This window comes from Oncorhynchus mykiss, chromosome 12 (genome assembly GCF_057628025.1).
Source record: "Oncorhynchus mykiss isolate SJ-2025 chromosome 12, ASM5762802v1, whole genome shotgun sequence".
Lineage (NCBI taxonomy): Eukaryota > Metazoa > Chordata > Actinopteri > Salmoniformes > Salmonidae > Oncorhynchus > Oncorhynchus mykiss.
The window spans coordinates 36810198-36829090 of record NC_143033.1 but is presented as its reverse complement, the minus strand read 5'-3'; the positions used below and the strand labels follow the sequence as shown (position 1 = coordinate 36829090).

Below are 18893 nucleotides of genomic sequence, written 5' to 3'. Positions count from 1 at the left end.
CCAATTTGCATACTGCCAAACCGATCCACAGATGATGCAATCTCTATTGCACTCCACACTGCCCTTTCCCACCTGGACAAAAGGAACACTTATTTGAGAATGCTATTCATTGACTACAGCTCAGTGTTCAACACCATAGTACCCTCAAAGCTCATCACTCAGCTAAGGATCCTGGGACTAAACACATCCCTCTGCAACTGGATCCTGGGCTTCCTGACGAGCCACCCCCAGGTGGTGAGGGTAGGTAGCAACACATCTGCCACGATGATCCTCAACACTGGAGCCCCCCAGTGGTGAGTGCTCAGTCCCCTCTGTACTCCCTGTTCACCCACGACTTCATGGCCAGGCACGACTCCAACACATCATTAAGTATGCAGACGACACAACAGTGGTAGGCCTGATCACAGACAACGAAGAGACAGCCTGTAGGGAGGAGGTCAAAGACCTGGTCGGGTGGTGCCAAAATAACAACCTATCCCTCAACGTAACCAAGACTAAGGAGATGATTGTGGACTACAGGAAAAGGAGGACTGAGTACGTCCCCATTCTCATCGACGGGGCTGTAGTGGAGCAGATTGAGAGCTTCAAGTTCCTTGATGTCCACATCAACAACAAACTAGAATGGTCCAAACACACCAAAACAGCCGTGAAGAGGGCACAACAAATATTTGTCATGTTTCCTCATATCCTCAAAAGGTTCTACAGCTGCAACATCGAGAGCATGGTTGCATCACTGCCTGGTACAGCAATTGCTCAGCCTCCAACCGCAAGGCATTACAGCGGGTAGTGCGTACAACCAAGTACATCACTGGGGCTAAGCTGCCTGCCATCCAGGATCTCTACACCAGGCAAAGACCCTAAAAATTGTCAAAGACCCCAGCCACCCCAGTCATAGACTGTTCTCTCTACTACCACATGACAAGCGGTACCGGAGTGCCATGTCTAGGTCAAAATGGTTTCCCAACAGTTTTTACCCCCAAGCCATAAGACTCCTGAACAGGTAATCAAATGGCTATCCAAACTATTTGCATGGTGTGCTCCTTCCCCAACCCCTCTCTTAAGCTGCTGCCATTCTCTGTTGATCATATATACACAGTCACTTTAACTATACATTCATGTACATGTGTACATACTACCTCAATTGTGCCGACCAACCATTGCTCCCGCACATTGGCTAACCGGGCTATCTGCATTGTCTCCCACCACCTGCCAACCCCTCTTCACACTACTGCTACTCTCTGTTCATCATATATGCATAGTCGATTTAACCATATCTACATGTACATACTACCTCAATCAGCCTGACTAACCGGTGTCTGTATGTAGCCTCACTACTTTTATAGCCTCGCTACTATTTTTCACTGTCTTTTTACTCTTTTTTATTTACTTACCTATTGTTCACCTAATAACTGTTGCACTATTGGTTATAGCCTGTAAGTAAGCCTTTCACCATAAGGTCTACACCTGTTGTATTCGACGCCCGTGACTAATATACTTGGATTTGATTTGAAAAGAACAACGTAAAGAAGTGCTATACTAGAAGTATTTAATCAAACAGAAAATGTGTGAAATGCATTCAAAGCCTAAAACATCTCTTTCTAAGAGATGAATGACACTTTGATGCAGCATAGTGGAGCAGAAAACATTAGATGGTCAGTCTTGCAGTTTCAATAAAAAGCACATGGAATTGTAATAAAGCAAGCTTTGGGTGTGAGGAATAAAAGTCGATAAAACCATTAGCATTGTTCCTGAGCAGAGCAATCAATGATGAGTTCTTTATTCATACAGGGACCTTGACCGAACGGAAAAGGGGTTACTGGTTTGAGCACAGATTATAAATCTCCAAGAACATACAGTACAGTCATCACTTAAAAACACATAATTACAAATTAAAATTGACTATTTTATTCTTCTCCAACAAACAAGGGTTTGAAGGTTGAATAAAAAGAAAGCAATTCAACACAACACAACTCCCCTGTTTTGTTGCCATACATAAAACATTATATATCTACGGCTTCATGACCCTGAGACAGTGTTTTGTAAACAACATAAACACACAGCAAAATTCCCACCCATGGAGGCACTCGCTGGCAGACCTCCCCTCCCATAATTGGTAACAACGCTTGTGTTGGACGGCCTGTTGGACACTGATTAGGATGTTTAACATGATCTACAGCCCCCTTCTATCTCTCTCTTACCTATCCTCTCTCTCTTCACTCTCTGCCCCCATCTACCCCCCCCCCCCCATTTCTCTGTGTGTCTACAGCACAACAAGGAAGAGCCTTCATGAATATTGGCCTCTGGATATAGGACATATCTCCCGTCGCTCCTCGTTGACAGCTAAATGACTTGGCGACTGTGGCTCCGCAGTAAATTGTAAATTGGACTTGTATCTAAATGGGGGTGTCAGAGAGGGCAACTCTAAAGAGACTGATGAGCCACTGAGTGACATCAGGGCTATTTGTTAGTTGATCTGTGTCTGTATTGGCTGTGGAATTGGTTAAACTCCACCTGTTGATGCCCTTTTAGTCTGAATAGAAGTTGTTTTGAATGTACAGTATGATGTTATTTAGTGTTTTAAAAGCCTATACATGTGATTGTGATATTGTGGAAATAAGTGTGAAGTGCTCCTCTAATACATATTTCACTAAAGCCAACATGTAATTGATTGTCAATGGGTGTCTTGGACATCTAAGATGACCCAGATAACAAGAAAATCACTTTTCAAACCACGTCCCTCGCTGTCACAGCAAACCAAGCTTAATTGAAGCGTGATGACTTCATTGAGTCTAACAACATTACATCAAATTAGGGTGTGAAATATAATTTGCAGGACAGGTCAGATGTATATCAGAACAGCATTTAATGTTTTCTGTTAGAAAAACTACATGAAAATTTAAAGAGGCAGAACTTCTGCAATCGGGCAGAGCTATCAATTTAGACAATGGCATATTTAATGCAGGACCATTTTCCAGTTCAAAATAAGTTCAATTTGTAATCTGTTGGCTAAATTATCAGCCAACCTAAAAGTTAACTGCTGTATGATTTTATAATATGCATAAAAACACGCTCTAACTATGCAATTAGCCACTATTTGTGTGGTCATGTACAATTACTTTGCTCCTCATTTTACTATTCACAAATTATTATCAACATCATTAAGTTTGATTTGCATTTCTTTCAACCGGAGCAAAGTTTCTGTTATACAGAAAAGTAAAGCACGAGAGATGCCCACTGGACCATAAACTATTGCTGTGCATCAGCCAAACATATGCCATATACTGCTGCTGCTTCATTTCATAGAGAACTATTTGTAAGATAAACATTATTAATTAAGCAAACAACATTAAAACAAAACTCTTGGCCCTTGTCATGAGACCTACATACACAAATTCTTTCCCAAATGCAAAATGACTGTCACAACAAGTCATGACAGTTCTTGTTCTTCATAAGAAGTTATCGTAAGGGATTAAGCGGGAAGCAATGTAGCTTTTGTTTAGCTAGCATGTCGTTCAAAGGTCTCTTTATCAGCCCCGCAACAAAGTTTCTCCCTGCATGCAATCACTGAGTCCGAGGTGCTAAAGGAGCTCCTGAAACTTAACCCCCAAAAAACACCTGGGTCAGATGGTTTAGACCCTTTCTTCTTTAAGTTTGCTGCCCCTATCATCACCAAGCCTATCTCCAATCTTTTTAACCTGCCTCTCCTTTCTCTGGAGGTTCCCATTGCTTGGAAGGCAGCCGCAGTTCGTCCTTTATTTAAAAGGGGAGATCAAGCTTATCCTAATTGTTATAGGCCTATTTCTATTTTGCACTGTTTACCAAAAGTGTTGGAAAAATGTATCAATAATCAACTGACAGGCTTTCTTGATGTCTATAGTATTCACTCTGGTATGCAATCTGGTTTCCGCTCAGGTTATGGATGTGTCACTGCAACCTTAAAAGGTCCTCGATGACGTCGCCATTGCCCTTGAACCTAAGCAATGTTGTGCTGCTATTTTTTTATTGACTTGGCCAAAGCTTTTGATACGGTAGACCATTCCATTCTTGTGGTCCGGCTAAGGAGTATTGGTGTCTCTGAGGGGTCTTTGGCCTAGTTTGCTAACTACCTCTTTCAAAGAGTGCAGTGTATAAAGTAAGAACATCTTCTGTCTCAGCCACTGCCTGTCACCAAGGGAGTACCCCAAGGCTCAATCCTAGGCCCCAGGCTCTGCTCAATTTACATCAACAACATAGCTCAGGTAGCAGGAAGCTCTCTCATCCATTTATGTGCAGATGATACAGTCTAATACCTAGCTGGCCCATCCCAGGATTCTGGGTTAAATGCTCTACAACAAAGCTTTCTTAGTGTCCAACAAACTTTCTCTACCCTTGACCTTGTTCTGAACACCTCCAAAACAAAGGTCATGTGGTTTGATAAGAGGAATGTCCCTCTACCCACAGGTGTGATTACTACCTCTGAGTGTTTAGAGCTTGAGGTAGTCACCTCATACAAGTACCTGGGAGTATGGCTAGACAGTACACTGTCCTTCTCTCAGCACATATCAAAGCTGCAGGCTAAAGTTAAATCTAGACTTTGTTTCCTCTATCGTAATCGCTCGTCTTTCACCCTAGCTGCCAAACTAACCCTGATTCAGATGACCATCCTACCCATGCTACATTACGGAGACATAATTTATAGATTGGCAGGTAAGGGTGCTCTCGTGCGGCGAAATGTTCTTTACCATTCGGCCATCAGATTTGCCACCAATGCTCCTTATAGGACACATCACTGCACTCTATACTCTTCTGTAAACTGGTAATCTCTGTATACCCGTTGCAAGACCCACTAGGCCTCACTTCCAGCTATCTGATATATCAACTGCAGCCCTCATCCTCCACATACAACACCCTTTCTGCCAGTCACATTCTGTTAAAGGTCCCGAAAGCACACACATCCCTGGGTCGCTCCTCTTTTCAGTTTGCTGCAGCTAACGACTGGAACAAGCCGCAACAAACACTCAAACTGGACAGTTTTATCTCAATCTCTTCATTTAGACTCAATCATGGACACTCTTAGTGACAGCTGTGGCTGCTTTTTGTGATGTATTGTCTATACCTTCTTGCCCTTTGTGCTGTTTTCTGTGCCCAGTAATGTTTGTACCATGTTTTGAGCTGCTACCAATTTTGTGATACTACCATGTTGTTGTCATGTTGTGTTGCAACCATACTGTGTTGTCATGTGTTGCTGCCTTGCTATGTTGTTGTCTTGGGTCTCTCTTTATGTGGTGTTGTGTCTCTTGTCTTGATGTGTGTTTTGTCCTATATTTATTTTTTATTTTCTTATTTTTAATCCCAGCTCCCATCCCCGCAGGAGGCCTTTTGCCTTTTGGTAGGCCGTCATTGTACATAAGAATTTGTTCTTAACTGGCTTGCCTAGTTAAATAAATTTAAAAATCAGTCTTGGCAGTGTAAAGTCATAGGTCATAAACCAACATACACATCTCAGAATGGCTATGGCAGTTTTAAACTATTCAAGAACCTAGACACTTGGTTGGAGCACCTAGTCAATGTAGAGTAATTTCTCTCAGTCCACTTTGCACCATTGTATACTATGTGAGAGACAAAACCACTTAACATTTACTGTCACTTGTCCCCTTGACTCATGCTGAGAGATGTTCTTTAACTGGTGTTAAAGGTCCAATGCAGCCATTTTTTATCTAAATACAGTGCCTTGCGAAAGTATTCGGCCCCCTTGAACTTTGCGACCTTTTGCCACATTTCAGGCTTCAAACATAAAGATATAAAACTGTATTTTTTTGTGAAGAATCAACAACAAGTGGGACACAATCATGAAGTGGAACAACATTTTTTGGATATTTCAAACTTTTTTAACAAATCAAAAACTGAAAAATTGGGCATGCAAAATTATTCAGCCCCCTTAAGTTAATACTTTGTAGTGCCACCTTTTGCTGCGATTACAGCTGTAAGTCGCTTGGGGTATGTCTCTATCAGTTTTGCACATCGAGAGACTGACATTTTTTCCCATTCCTCCTTGCAAAACAGCTCGAGCTCAGTGAGGTTGGATGGAGAGCATTTGTGAACAGCAGTTTTCAGTTCTTTCCACAGATTCTCGATTGGATTCAGGTCTGGACTTTGACTTGGCCATTCTAACACCTGGATATGTTTATTTTTGAACCATTCATTGTAGATTTTGCTTTATGTTTTGGATCATTGTCTTGTTGGAAGACAAATCTCCGTCCCAGTCTCAGGTCTTTTGCAGACTCCATCAGGTTTTCTTCCAGAATGGTCCTGTATTTGGCTCCATCCATCTTCCCATCAATTTTAACCATCTTCCCTGTCCCTGCTGAAGAAAAGCAGGCCCAAACCATGATGCTGCCACCACCATGTTTGACAGTGGGGATGGTGTGTTCAGCTGTGTTGCTTTTACGCCAAACATAACGTTTTGCATTGTTGCCAAAAAGTTCAATTTTGGTTTCATCTGACCAGAGCACCTTCTTCCACATGTTTGGTGTGTCTCCCAGGTGGCTTGTGGCAAACTTTAAACAACACTTTTTATGGATATCTTTAAGAAATGGCTTTCTTCTTGCCACTCTTCCATAAAGGCCAGATTTGTGCAATATACGACTGATTGTTGTCCTATGGACAGAGTCTCCCACCTCAGCTGTAGATCTCTGCAGTTCATCCAGAGTGATCATGGGCCTCTTGGCTGCATCTCTGATCAGTCTTCTCCTTGTATGAGCTGAAAGTTTAGAGGGACGGCCAGGTCTTGGTAGATTTGCAGTGGTCTGATACTCCTTCCATTTCAATATTATCGCTTGCACAGTGCTCCTTGGGATGTTTAAAGCTTGGGAAATATTTTTGTATCCAAATCCGGCTTTAAACTTCTTCACAACAGTATCTCGGACCTGCCTGGTGTGTTCCCTGTTCTTCATGATGCTCTCTGCGCTTTTAACGGACCTCTGAGACTATCACAGTGCAGGTGCATTTATATGGAGACTTGATTACACACAGGTGGATTGTATTTATCATCATTAGTCATTTAGGTCAACATTGGATCATTCAGAGATCCTCACTGAACTTCTGGAGAGAGTTTGCTGCACTGAAAGTAAAGGGGCTGAATAATTTTGCACGCCAAATTTTTCAGTTTTTGATTTGTTAAAAAAGTTTGAAATATCCAATAAATGTCGTTCCCTTCATGATTGTGTCCCACTTGTTGTTGATTCTTCACAAAAAAATACAGTTTTATATCTTTATATTTGAAGCCTGAAATGTGGCAAAAGGTCGCAAAGTTCAAGGGGGCCGAATACTTTCGCAAGGCACTGTACCTAATCATTTCTGGGTAACAATAAGTACTTTACTGTAATTGTCTTAGCTAAGTGCAATTTCTCAAGCAATAATGTAGCTAGGACTGTCTGGGAGTGGTCTGAGTGGGGAGGGGAAAATGAAAACTAGCTGTTATTGGCAGAGAGGTTTGGAACTCTTTCTTACTGGTCTATATACAGTAGGGCTTATAGTTGCGTCACAAATCACTTAGCAACCACGCCAGGCGGCATGATAAAAGACCAAAGTCAGTCTGCTGGAACTTTGCTCTGTGTGTCCTCCAATTGTCTACATGGCTGGCTGCATTTTACTACCACTGAAAACATTATTTGGACACAAAAAAACGGATTGGGAGAACCTCTTCAAGTAAGTAAATATACTTTGAAAGTGATGAAGAACAATCTTGCTTGCTAGTGTGGAACCCCGAAATATATTACCGTCAATAGTGTTATCATGTGATCAAGCCATCCATTTCTTGGTGTCATAAAAATGTTAGCTAACATTTCAGTTGAAATGCTACTTTTATTAGCTTTTTGATAAGTGGTTTAGCTAAAACATGCATCCCATTTATCGGCATACTGTCCCCAGTCAATCCTAACTGTTTAATAGTAAAGTATAAATTAGCATGAATAATTTAAATGAAATAAAACTTTAATTTCAGTGACAAAAACAAACTCTTTTGGAGTTTGTGTTGCAGAGATGCACTTGGAAAGTAAAGGAGAAATACATGATGGGTTGAATAAATATATATATTATTTAGACATGTTTTTTTTTACAAATAAATAATTGCATATGAAAACAAACAAAACAAATAATTACATCTCAACCTCCATCCCTATATTATCACAGAAATCATAATAAAAGCCAGCTTCAAATCCAGCTTCACATTACAGTTCTATAAAACACAAAACAAACAGTAATCTTTTTCATACTTTAACATGTGTTTACCTGTGGAGGTGGCTGTATTCAAATTTCTGGGGGCAGGAACACCACACGAGGCTGCTGTGGTGATGTTACCAGGGTAGAAGGAGTAGGCGGTTGGTCCAGAGGAGGTCGCTTTGGTGGTGACAGACAGGGGGGTGATATGTGCATTGTGGTGGTGGTAGACGAAACCACTGACGATGACTTGGAGGAGCTGGTGTTTGTAGTAGTGGGGTTGAGGGGCTGATGATAGTGTGGCCGAGAGAGCAGGCACGTGGCCCTTTTCTGCAGCTGTGGGCTCCGGAGGCTCCTGCAGGAGTTGCACACTGAGAGGCACTGGCAGTGGTGATGCAGCTGTGAGGAGTGGTTCCAGCGGGGGGTCCATCAGAGGCGATGGCGTTGATGGTCTCATCCATGGCATCCCTCTCATGTGCCCTCTGTGTTCTGAGGGCATCCCCTACCCTCTTTTCCTCTGCCTTCTCACCCCTCTCCTTCCACTGGCATGTGTATTCCTCCCTGCTGAGGCATGTGGCGACCACAGGGAGTCTTCTGTATCGGTCTGGCTGATACTTCAGGACAGTAAGGATGTGCCCCAGGTCCTTCACTATCAGCCCCCCCCTCCACCCGCCACCCACCATCCAGGCTGTATCACATCCGGCTGTGATTGGGAGTACCATAGGGCGACGCACAATTGGCCCAGTGTCGTCCGGGTTTGGCCGGGGTAGGCTGCCATTATAAATAAGAATTTGTTCTTAACTGACTTGCCTAGTTAAATAAAGGTTAAATAAAATATTAGGGGGTGCTCTTCTAGGGCTGGGACTGGAGCAAGGGCTGAGGGTCCTCCTATGGTTGTAGGGAGGAGGTGCTTCCAGGAGAGGCAGTGCTGGGACAGTATTCAACAGGACCCTTCAGCGTTCAATGGCACCGGAGGGGATGGCTGGCGTTTTATGGGCTCTTAACCAACCGTGCTATTTTTTTATAACAGCATTGTTTGTAACTTATTTTGTACACAATGTTGCTGCTACAGTCTCTTATGACCGAAAAGAGCTACTGGACATTAGAACAACGATTACTCACCTTGAACTGGACAAATCTTTTTTTTTTTTTATGAGTCAGACGAGAGGGATTTGCTCCAGACACCCGATGAGGCCCTCATTCACGTCATTCTCAGGAACAAGACAGAGATATCGCGGAAGGAGATTGGGGTGCCTTGTAAGGATTCAGCAAAGAGTGGCAAACCTGCCTTTACCCTCAGTACTATTGGCCAACGTACGATCACTAGATAATAAAGTTGACGAACTACAAGCACGTATATCCTACCAACAGGACAGCGTTGCTGAACGACGACATGAATAACATACAGCTGGCGGGTTACACACTGTATCGGCATGATAGAACAGCAGCCTCTGGTAAGACAAGGAGTGGCTTTCTATGTATGATTGTATACAACAGCTGGTGCACGATATCTAAGGAAGTCTCACAGTTTTGCTCGCCTGAGTATCTCATGATAAGCTGTAGACCACACTATCTACGAAGAGAGTTTTCATCTATGTTCTTCGTAGCTGTCTATATACCACCACAAACCGATGCTGGCACTAAGACCGCACTCAATGAGCTGTATACAGCCATAAACAATCAGGAAAACGCTCATCCAGAGGCGGAGTCCTAGTGGTGGTGGACTTTAATGCAGGGACACTTAAACCTATTTTCTACCAGCATGTTAAATGTGCACAAGAGGGGAAAAAACTTTAGGCCACCATTACTCCACACACAGAGACACGTACATAGCTCTCTCTCGCCCTCCATTTGGCAAATCTGACCATAATTATATCCTCCTGATTCCTGCTTACAAGCAAAAACTAAAGCAGGAAGCACCAGTGACACAGTCAATAAAAAAGTGGTCAGATGAAGCAGATGCTAAGCTACAGGACTGTCTTGCAAGCAGACTTGGAATATGTTCCAGGATTCGTCCGATGGCATTGAGGAGTACACCACATCAGTCACTGGCTTTATCAATAAGTGCTTCAAGGATGTCGTCCCCACAGTGACTGTACGTACATACTCCAACCAGAAGCCATGGATTACAGGCAACATTCGCACTAAGCTAAAGGTTAGAGCTGCCGCTTTCAAGGTGCGGGACTCTATCCCTGAAGCTTACAAGAAATCCTGCATTGCCCTGTGACGAACCATCAAACATGCAAAGCTTCAATACAGGGCTAAGATTGAATCATACTACACTGGCTCCGACGCTCTTCATATGTGGCAGGGCTTGCAAACTATTACAGACTGCAAAGGCAAGCACAACCGCGAGCTGCCCAGTGACACGAGCCTACCAGACGAGCTAAATCACTTCTATGCCCACTTCGAGGCAAGCAACACTGAGGCATACATGAGAGCATCAGCTGTTCCGGATGACTGTGTGATCACGCTGTCCGTAGCCGGCGTGAGTAAGATCTTGAGTAAGATCGTGAGTAAGATCAGACGGATTACCAGGACGTGTGCTCCGGGCATGTGCTGACCAACTGGCAGGTTTCTTCACTGACATTTTCAACATGTCCCTGATTGAGTCTGTAATACCAACATGTTTCAAGCAGACCACCATAGTCCCTGTACCCAAGAACACAAAGGCAACCTGCCTAAATGACTACAGACCCGTAGCACTCACGTCCGTAGCCATGAAGTGCTTTGAAAGGTTGGTAATGGCTCACATCAACACCATTATCCCAGAAACCCTAGACCCACTCCAATTTGCATACTGCCCAAACAGATCCACAGATGATGCAATCTCTATTGCACTCCACACTGCCCTTTCCCACCTGGACAAAAGGAACACTTATGTGAGAATGCTATTCAATAATTACAGCTCAGCGTTCAACACCATAGTACCCTCAAAGCTCATCACTAAGCTAAGAATCCTGGGACTAAACACCTCCCTTTGCAACTGGATCCTGGACTTCCTGACAGGCCACCCCCAGGTGGTGAGGGTAGGTAGCATCTGCCACACTGATCCTCAACACTGGAGCTCCCCAGGGGTGCGTGCTCAAGTTTGCAGACGACACAACAGTGGTAGGCCTGATCACCGACAACGACGAGACAGCCTATAGAGAGGAGGTCAGAGACCTGGCCGGGTGGTGCCAGAATAACAACCTATCCCTCAACGTAACCAAGACTAAGGAGATGATTGTGGACTACAGGAAAATGAGGACCGAGTACACCCCCATTCCCATCGACAGGGCTGTAGTGGAGGAGGTTGAGAGCTTCAAGTTCCTTGTGTCCCGATCAACAACAAACTAGAATGGTCCAAACACACCAAGACAGTCAAGAAGAGGGCACGACAAAGCCTATTCTCCCTCAGGAAACTAAAAAGATTTGGCATGGGTCCTGATGTCCTCAAAAGGTTCTACAGCTGCTACATCGAGAGCATCCTGACTGGTTGCATCACTGCCTGGAATGGCAATTGCTCAGCCTCTGACCGCAAGGCACTACAGAGGGTAGTGAGTACGGCATAGTACATCACCGGGCCTAAGCTGCCTGCCATCCAGGACCTCTACACCAGGCGGTGTCAGAGGAAGGCCCACAAAATTGTCAAAGACCCCAGCTACCCCAGTCAGACTGTTCTCTCTACTACCGCACGACAAGCGGTACCGGCGTGTCAAGTCTAGGACAAAAAGGCTTCTCAACAGTTTTAACCCCAACCCATAAGATAAGATAACAGGTAATCAAATGGCTACCCTGACTATTTGCATGGTGTGCCCTCCCCCCAACCCCTCTTTTTACGCTTCTGCTACTCTGTTTATTATATCTGCACAGTCACTTTAACTGTACATTCATGTACATACTACCTCAATTGGGCCGACCAACCAGTTCTCCCACACATTGGCTAACTGGGCTATCTGCATTGTGTCCCACCCGCCAACCCCTCTTTTACACTACTGCTACTCTGTTCATCATATATGCATAGTCACTTGAACTATATCTACATGTACATACTACCTCAATCAGCCTGACTAACCGGTTCCTGTATGTAGCCTCGCTACTGTATATAACCTGTCTTTTTACTGTTGTTTTATTTCTTTACCTACCTGTTGTTCACCTAATATCTTTTTTGCACTATTGGTTATAGCCTGTAAGTAAGCATTTCACTGTAAGGTGAACCTTTTGTATTCTGAGCAGCTGACAAATAAACTTTGATTTGATTTAATTTTAATATAAAATTGTCCATCCTGGATGAAAATGTTTATACTGGCATCACCATGCACAGCCACATTTACATCACACACATTGAGAACAGTTAGCATTCTACATAAACACATAGAACACCAAATACCTGAATATTTTGTCTGTGTATTTCATCAGCCTCTGTCTGGTGAAGGGGAACCTAAGGCTGGCCCAGTAGATACAGTACTACACCAGAGAATTTTCATCCTCTGATGCAAGCAATGTGGGTGGTCCAATGCGACAACCATGGGTCACCCGGCCACTCAGCCTTTCCACCAGAGTCTGCCGAGGTACACCATGCACCTTGGTAGATGAGAAAGTAAAACTGTTATTAGCAGATAAAATTCACATACACCTGGTAATCTCCTAAAGTACAAAAGATGCCTAACCTTGGCAGCCTGGCGGATAGCCATCCCTGCACCGCAGTCCTTCATGGTATGGAACATATCCATCTCATTCCTCTGCTTCCTCTTGACTTTCTCCATGCTGTGGTGGGAAATACATGTAGCTAAATAACTTGGAGTACTATAGACATGTTAGAAAGATAACTATCTGAATATGTATAAATATTTACAATTCAAAGCTAAGGCATTGAAAGGTGATGATGAAAGGTTTCATAATAACTGAAAGTGAACCCACGTTTCTTTTATGTTATCTGTAATGAAAATTAGTGTCCCAATTAGTTTAATATTGATGCATACATTGTAACATTTGACAAAGTACTGCCTCTATGTAGCTGTTGTAAGATGAAACATAGCCAATACCCTATAATAACTACAATGTTCTGCAGTTGGGCTGCAGTTATACTGAACTCTAACTGCAGTTACACCACAAAATTACTACAGTAAAAATACGGTGTAATTTTGGGTTCAGTATTTGCAGCATACTGCAGTTATACTGAATTGTACTGCAGTTAGACTGCACTCTGACTGCAATCCTTTTTCATAAGGGGAGTGATAGATGTAAAAAATACAATTTTGCAGATTGCGCAAAACACCCCCGTCAGTCAGATGACTCCAATTTTGATACGGTAAAGCTTGACGACATTCATCTGTTTTCGTATAATCTTACAATTTCTTTCCTTTTTGGTTACTAAGCAGTTCAATCAACATTTAGAAACTAAGCTAGCAACATTAGCAAATCCGTTAGCTATAATTCATAGGTTAAAAACTGCACTTACAGACCACACATATTAAATTGTATGGTCTGTAAGTGCAGTCAAATTTGACAATATACAGTTTGTCCCACAAAACCACTATATAAGTAACTTTTTTGAAAACTCTCATAATCTAACGTAACTGACAAATGGTAATGACAATTGGTGGTCAGCTAGCTAAAGGGTGTATTTAGTTGCAAAACTTACCGTTATTTTCCAGTTTTGAGTTTGAGGCGATTTAGTCCTATAACCACTAGAGAGTGTCTGAAGAAAGGGGGTGCCCTATGTTGGGTGGGAAATAGCTACTGTAACTTAACGTTTGTGTGCAGGCTAACTCAAATGAACATCCAACTTAATCTTAGTTACAGTTAAAGTCGGAGGTTTACATACACCTTAACCAAATACATTTAAACTCAGTTTTTCACAATTCCTGACATTAAATCCTAATAAAAACTCCCTGTCTTAGGTCAGTTAGGATCACCACTTTATTTTAAGAATGTGAAATGAATGTGAATAATAGTGGAGAGAATTATTTATTTCAGCTTTTATTTCTTTCATCACATTCCCAGTGGGTCCGAAGTTTACATACACTCAATTAGTATTTGGTAGCATTGCCTTCAAATTGTTTCACTTGGGTCAAACATTTCAGGTAGAATTTCACAAGCTTTCCTCAATAAGTTGGGTGAATTTTGGCCCATTCTTCCTGACAGAGCTGGTGTAACTGAGTCAGGTTTGTAGGCCACCTTGCTCGCACACACTTTTTCAATTTTGTCCACAAGTTTTCTATAGCATTGAGGTCAGGGATTTGTGATGGCCACTCCAATACCTTGAGTTTGTTGTCCTTAAGCCATTTTGCCATAACTTTGGAAGTATGCTTAGGGTCATTGTCCATTTGGAAGACCCATTTGCGACTAAGCTTTAACTTTGCTTCAATAAATCACATACTTTTCCAGCCTCATGATGCCATCTATTTTGTGAAGTGCACCAGTCCCTCCTGCAGCAAAGCACCCCCACCACATGATGCTGCCACCCCCGTGCTTCACAGTTGGGATGGTGTTCTTCGGCTTGCAAGCCTCCCCCTTTTTTCCGCCAAACATAACGATGGTCATTATGGCCAATCAGTTCTATTTTTGTTTCATCAGACCAGAGGACATTTCTCCAAAAAGTACGATCTTTGTCCCTATGTGCAGTTGCAAACCGTAGTCTGGCTTTTTTATGACGTTTCTTGAGCAGTGACTTCTTCCTTGCTGAGCGGCCTTTCAGGTTATATCAATATAGGACTTGTTTTACTGTGGATATTGATACTTTTGTACCTGCTTCCTCCAGCATGTTGTTCTGGGATTGATTTGCACTTTTCGCAACAAAGTACATGCATCTCTAGGAGACAGAATGCGTCTCCTTCCTGAGTGTATGATGGCTGCGTGGTCCCATGGTGTTTATACTTGCTTACTGTTGTTTGTACAGATGAACGTGGTACCTTCAGGCATTTGGAAATTGCTCTCAAGGATGAACCAGACTTGTGGAGGTCTAAAAGAAAAATTCTGAGGTCTTGGCTGATTTCTTTTGATTTTCCCTTGATGTTAAGAAAAGAGGCACTGAGTTCAAAGGTAGGCCTTGAAATAAATCCACAGGTACACCTCCAATTGACTCAACTGATGTCAATTAGCCTATCAGAAGCTTCTAAAGCCTTGACATAATTTTCTGGAATTTTCCAAGATGTTTAAAGGCACAGTCAATTTAGTGTATGTAAACTTCTGACCCACTGGAATTGTCATACAGTGAATTATAAGTGAAATAATCTGTCTGTAAACAATTGTTGGAAAAATGACTTGTCATGCACAAAGTAGATGTCCTACCCGACTTGCCAAAACTATAGTTTGTTAACAAGACATTTGTGGAGTGGTTGATAAACAAGTTTTAATGACTCCAACCTAAGTGTATGTAAACTTCCGACTTCAACTGTAGCTAGCTACCTAACTTTACAAACTGTATAGTTATCTAAATTAATGAACCTGTTTTGGAGACTGGTTTTTGTTCGGCTTTTCGGATGACTGACGTGCCCAAAGTAAACTGCCTGTTACTCAGGCCCAGAAGATGCATATACTTGATAGCATTGGATAGAAAACACTGTTAAAACACTGTGAGCATAACAGAACTGATATGGCAGGCAAAAAACCCAGGAAAATCCATCCGGAAATGTATTTTGAGGTCACAGGCCATTTCAGTGCTAGGCTATGGGAAATACAAATAGATAGTACCCAGATTGCAGTTTCTATGGCTTACACTAGATGTCAACAGTCTTTAGAAAGGGTTTCAGGCTTGTTTTTTGAAAAATGAGAAAAAACTACAAGGTGTCTCTCATTAGAAAAGTAGTCTTGTTGGCGCGTGAATGAGGTTCGCGCTCTTCGTTATTTAGCTTCCCTATTGAACATACTATTCTCCCTCTTAAATGTGATCGTTTATGTAGATGTTAGAGCACCTGAGGATTAATTAGAAACATTGTTTGAGTTGTTTGGATGATCTTTACCGGTTAACTTTTTGGATTAGTTTGTATGCATGTTGATCGAGTGGATTACTGTGGTCATTGGCGCCAACTAAACTGACTTTTTTGGATATAAAGAAGGACGTTATCAAACAAAATGACCATTCATTGTGTAGCTGGGACCCATAGGATTACAAACAGAGGAAGATCTTCAAATGTAAGTGATTTATTTCATCGCTATTTGTGATTTTGTGATGCCTGTGCTGGTTGAAAAAGTATTTTGGTGTGGGGCGCTCTCTTCGGATAATCGCATGGTATGCTTTTGCCGTAAAGCCTTTCTGAAATTTGACAACGTGGTTGGGTTAACAATAAATTAAGCTTTTAAATGATTGATGATGATGTATTTTCATGAATATTTAATGTTACAATTTTTGTATTTTGAATTTCACTCTGCAATTTCACCGGATGTTGTCGTGGGTGTCCCGCTAGCAGTTCATGCGCCCAAAGAGGTTTGAAATTGTGCGCACAATTGGCCCAACACAGTCCGAGTTAGGGGAGGGTTTGGCTGGGGTAGGCCGTCATTGTAAAATAAGAAGTTGTTCTTAACTGACTTGTCTATTTAAATAAAGTAGCCTACTTGCTACTAAGGTGTCTTAACTTTACATATGAGTTTACATTAGCTTACTTGTGCTCTTTGAAACTATATGGGGAAAAAGTGTTGATTCTTTGAAGTGAAGTGTTAACTTGTTTTAATTGTTAACTTAAAATGATTATAGTGTCAATGTTGATTAAAACCTCTTGATGCACCCATCCCGTTAGCGGGATCATTTTCGTCAACATCCGTTGAATTGCAGAGCGCCAAATTCAAATTAAATTACAAAAAATATTTAATTTTCATGAAATCACAAGTGCAATATAGCAAAACACAGCGTAGCCTGTTGTTAATCCACCTGGCATGTCAGATTTCAAAAAAGCATTTCGGCGAAAGCATACCAAGCGTTTATGTAAGGACATCTCTCTCAGTAGACAAAACATTACAAACAGCTAGCAGCCAAGTAGATTGGTCACGAAAGTCAGAAAAGCAATCAAATGAATCGCTTACCTTTGATGATCTTCGGATGTTTTCACTCATGAGACTCCCAGTTACACAATAAATGTTCCTTTTGTTCCATAAAGATTATTTTTATATCCAAAATACCTCCATTTGGTTGGCGCGTTATGTTCATAAATCCACAGGCTCGAGTGGTCACGACATCGCAGACGAAAATTCCAAATAGTATCCGTAAAGTTCGTAGAAACGTGTCAAACGTTTTTTATAATCAATCCTTAGGTTGTTTTTACAATATATAATTGATAATATTTAAACTGGGACTGTAGCTTCTTCAATAGGAGAGAGAGAGAAATGTCTGCTCCAAGCTGTTACGCATGCAAAACGCTGCTGGCACCCAGCCATACAATGACGCGATGTGATCTTTCTCGCTCATTTTTCAAAATAAAAGCCTGAAACTATGTCTAAAGACTGTTCACACCATGGGGAAGCCATAGGAAAAGGAATCTGGTTGATATCCCTTTAAATGGAGCGAAGGCAGGCAATGGAACAGAGAGCTTTCAGGAAAAACAGCACTTCCGGGTTGGATCTTCCTCAGGTTTTTGCCTGCAATATCAGTTCTGTTATACTCACAGACAATATTTTGACATTTTTGGAAACTTTAGAGTGTTTCCTATCCTAATCTGACAATTATATGCATATTCTAGATTCTGGACCTGAGAAATAGGCAGTTTAATTTGGGTACGTTTTTCATCCAAACATCAAAATACTGCCCTCTACACTCAAGAGGTTAAAATAAAGTGGTGATCCTAATTGACCTAAAACAGGGAATTTTTACTAGGATTAAATGTCAGGAATTGTGATAAATGGAGTTTAAATGTATTTGACTTAGGTGCATGTAAACTTCCGACTTCACTGTATATATAGGGGCAGTACTCAGTTACATCACTTCCTGAAACAGGAGGTAAAAAATGTATAACATAGTTTCACAATATTAACATTCAATGTATCGAAATGCATGATCATACACATGGAATGTGATCAACATTTACAGTGATATACGTACACATACAATATTCAATTAGGATTAGAAAAACAAAACACAATTTGGACATATTGAAACTTAGTGCAAATCCAACCCTTCTAGGTAGTGAAATGTTTGGAAGCAGGAGATGATGGGGTTCTTATTTTAAAACATGTACAACTACTACTACCAAATTCAATGCCAGATACTTTTCTCCCAGAAGGTCTGAGTGAAACATGGGGGTGCCCCTGTGATAATGAAAATGGTTTGCCTAAGACTACCACAACAGTTATATTGTCTGTGCTAAATGTGTTTAAATTGTAAAAGAAAGAGAGAATAGTTGGGCTATAAGAAATGAATGTTATTCAGTGGGGCAAGGCAAAGCAGAGATTACACACAAAATACTTTCAATTGCACCCATATAACTATAGCCTATTATTAATTAAAGTACAGTATGTTTAAAAAAATCATAAACGATCTTTTACACCTTTTAGATGTTGTTCCAGATTACGTTTTATATATTCATACGTATCCTCAAATAAATGACTGTGAAACTGTGTTTGTTTATTTAGAAGTGATTGCTACACCCTTCAAAGGGGGCACTTTTGTCATGAATACACGATGATGGTGCTCTTTACTTAAATGGCACAAGAGAATCATTCAGATTGGCACATGATATGACAACCATTTTGTCTTCCTCAGGACTACCTGGACTGATGACTCC

General features: G+C 41.7%; 1 pseudogene; it reads right to left on the bottom strand.

Annotated features, from left to right (window-relative positions):
- Positions 1–8286: 8286 nt before the first annotated feature.
- Positions 8287–12944, bottom strand: LOC149979160 (uncharacterized; annotated as a pseudogene).
- Between the last annotated feature and the right edge of the window lie 5949 nt (positions 12945–18893).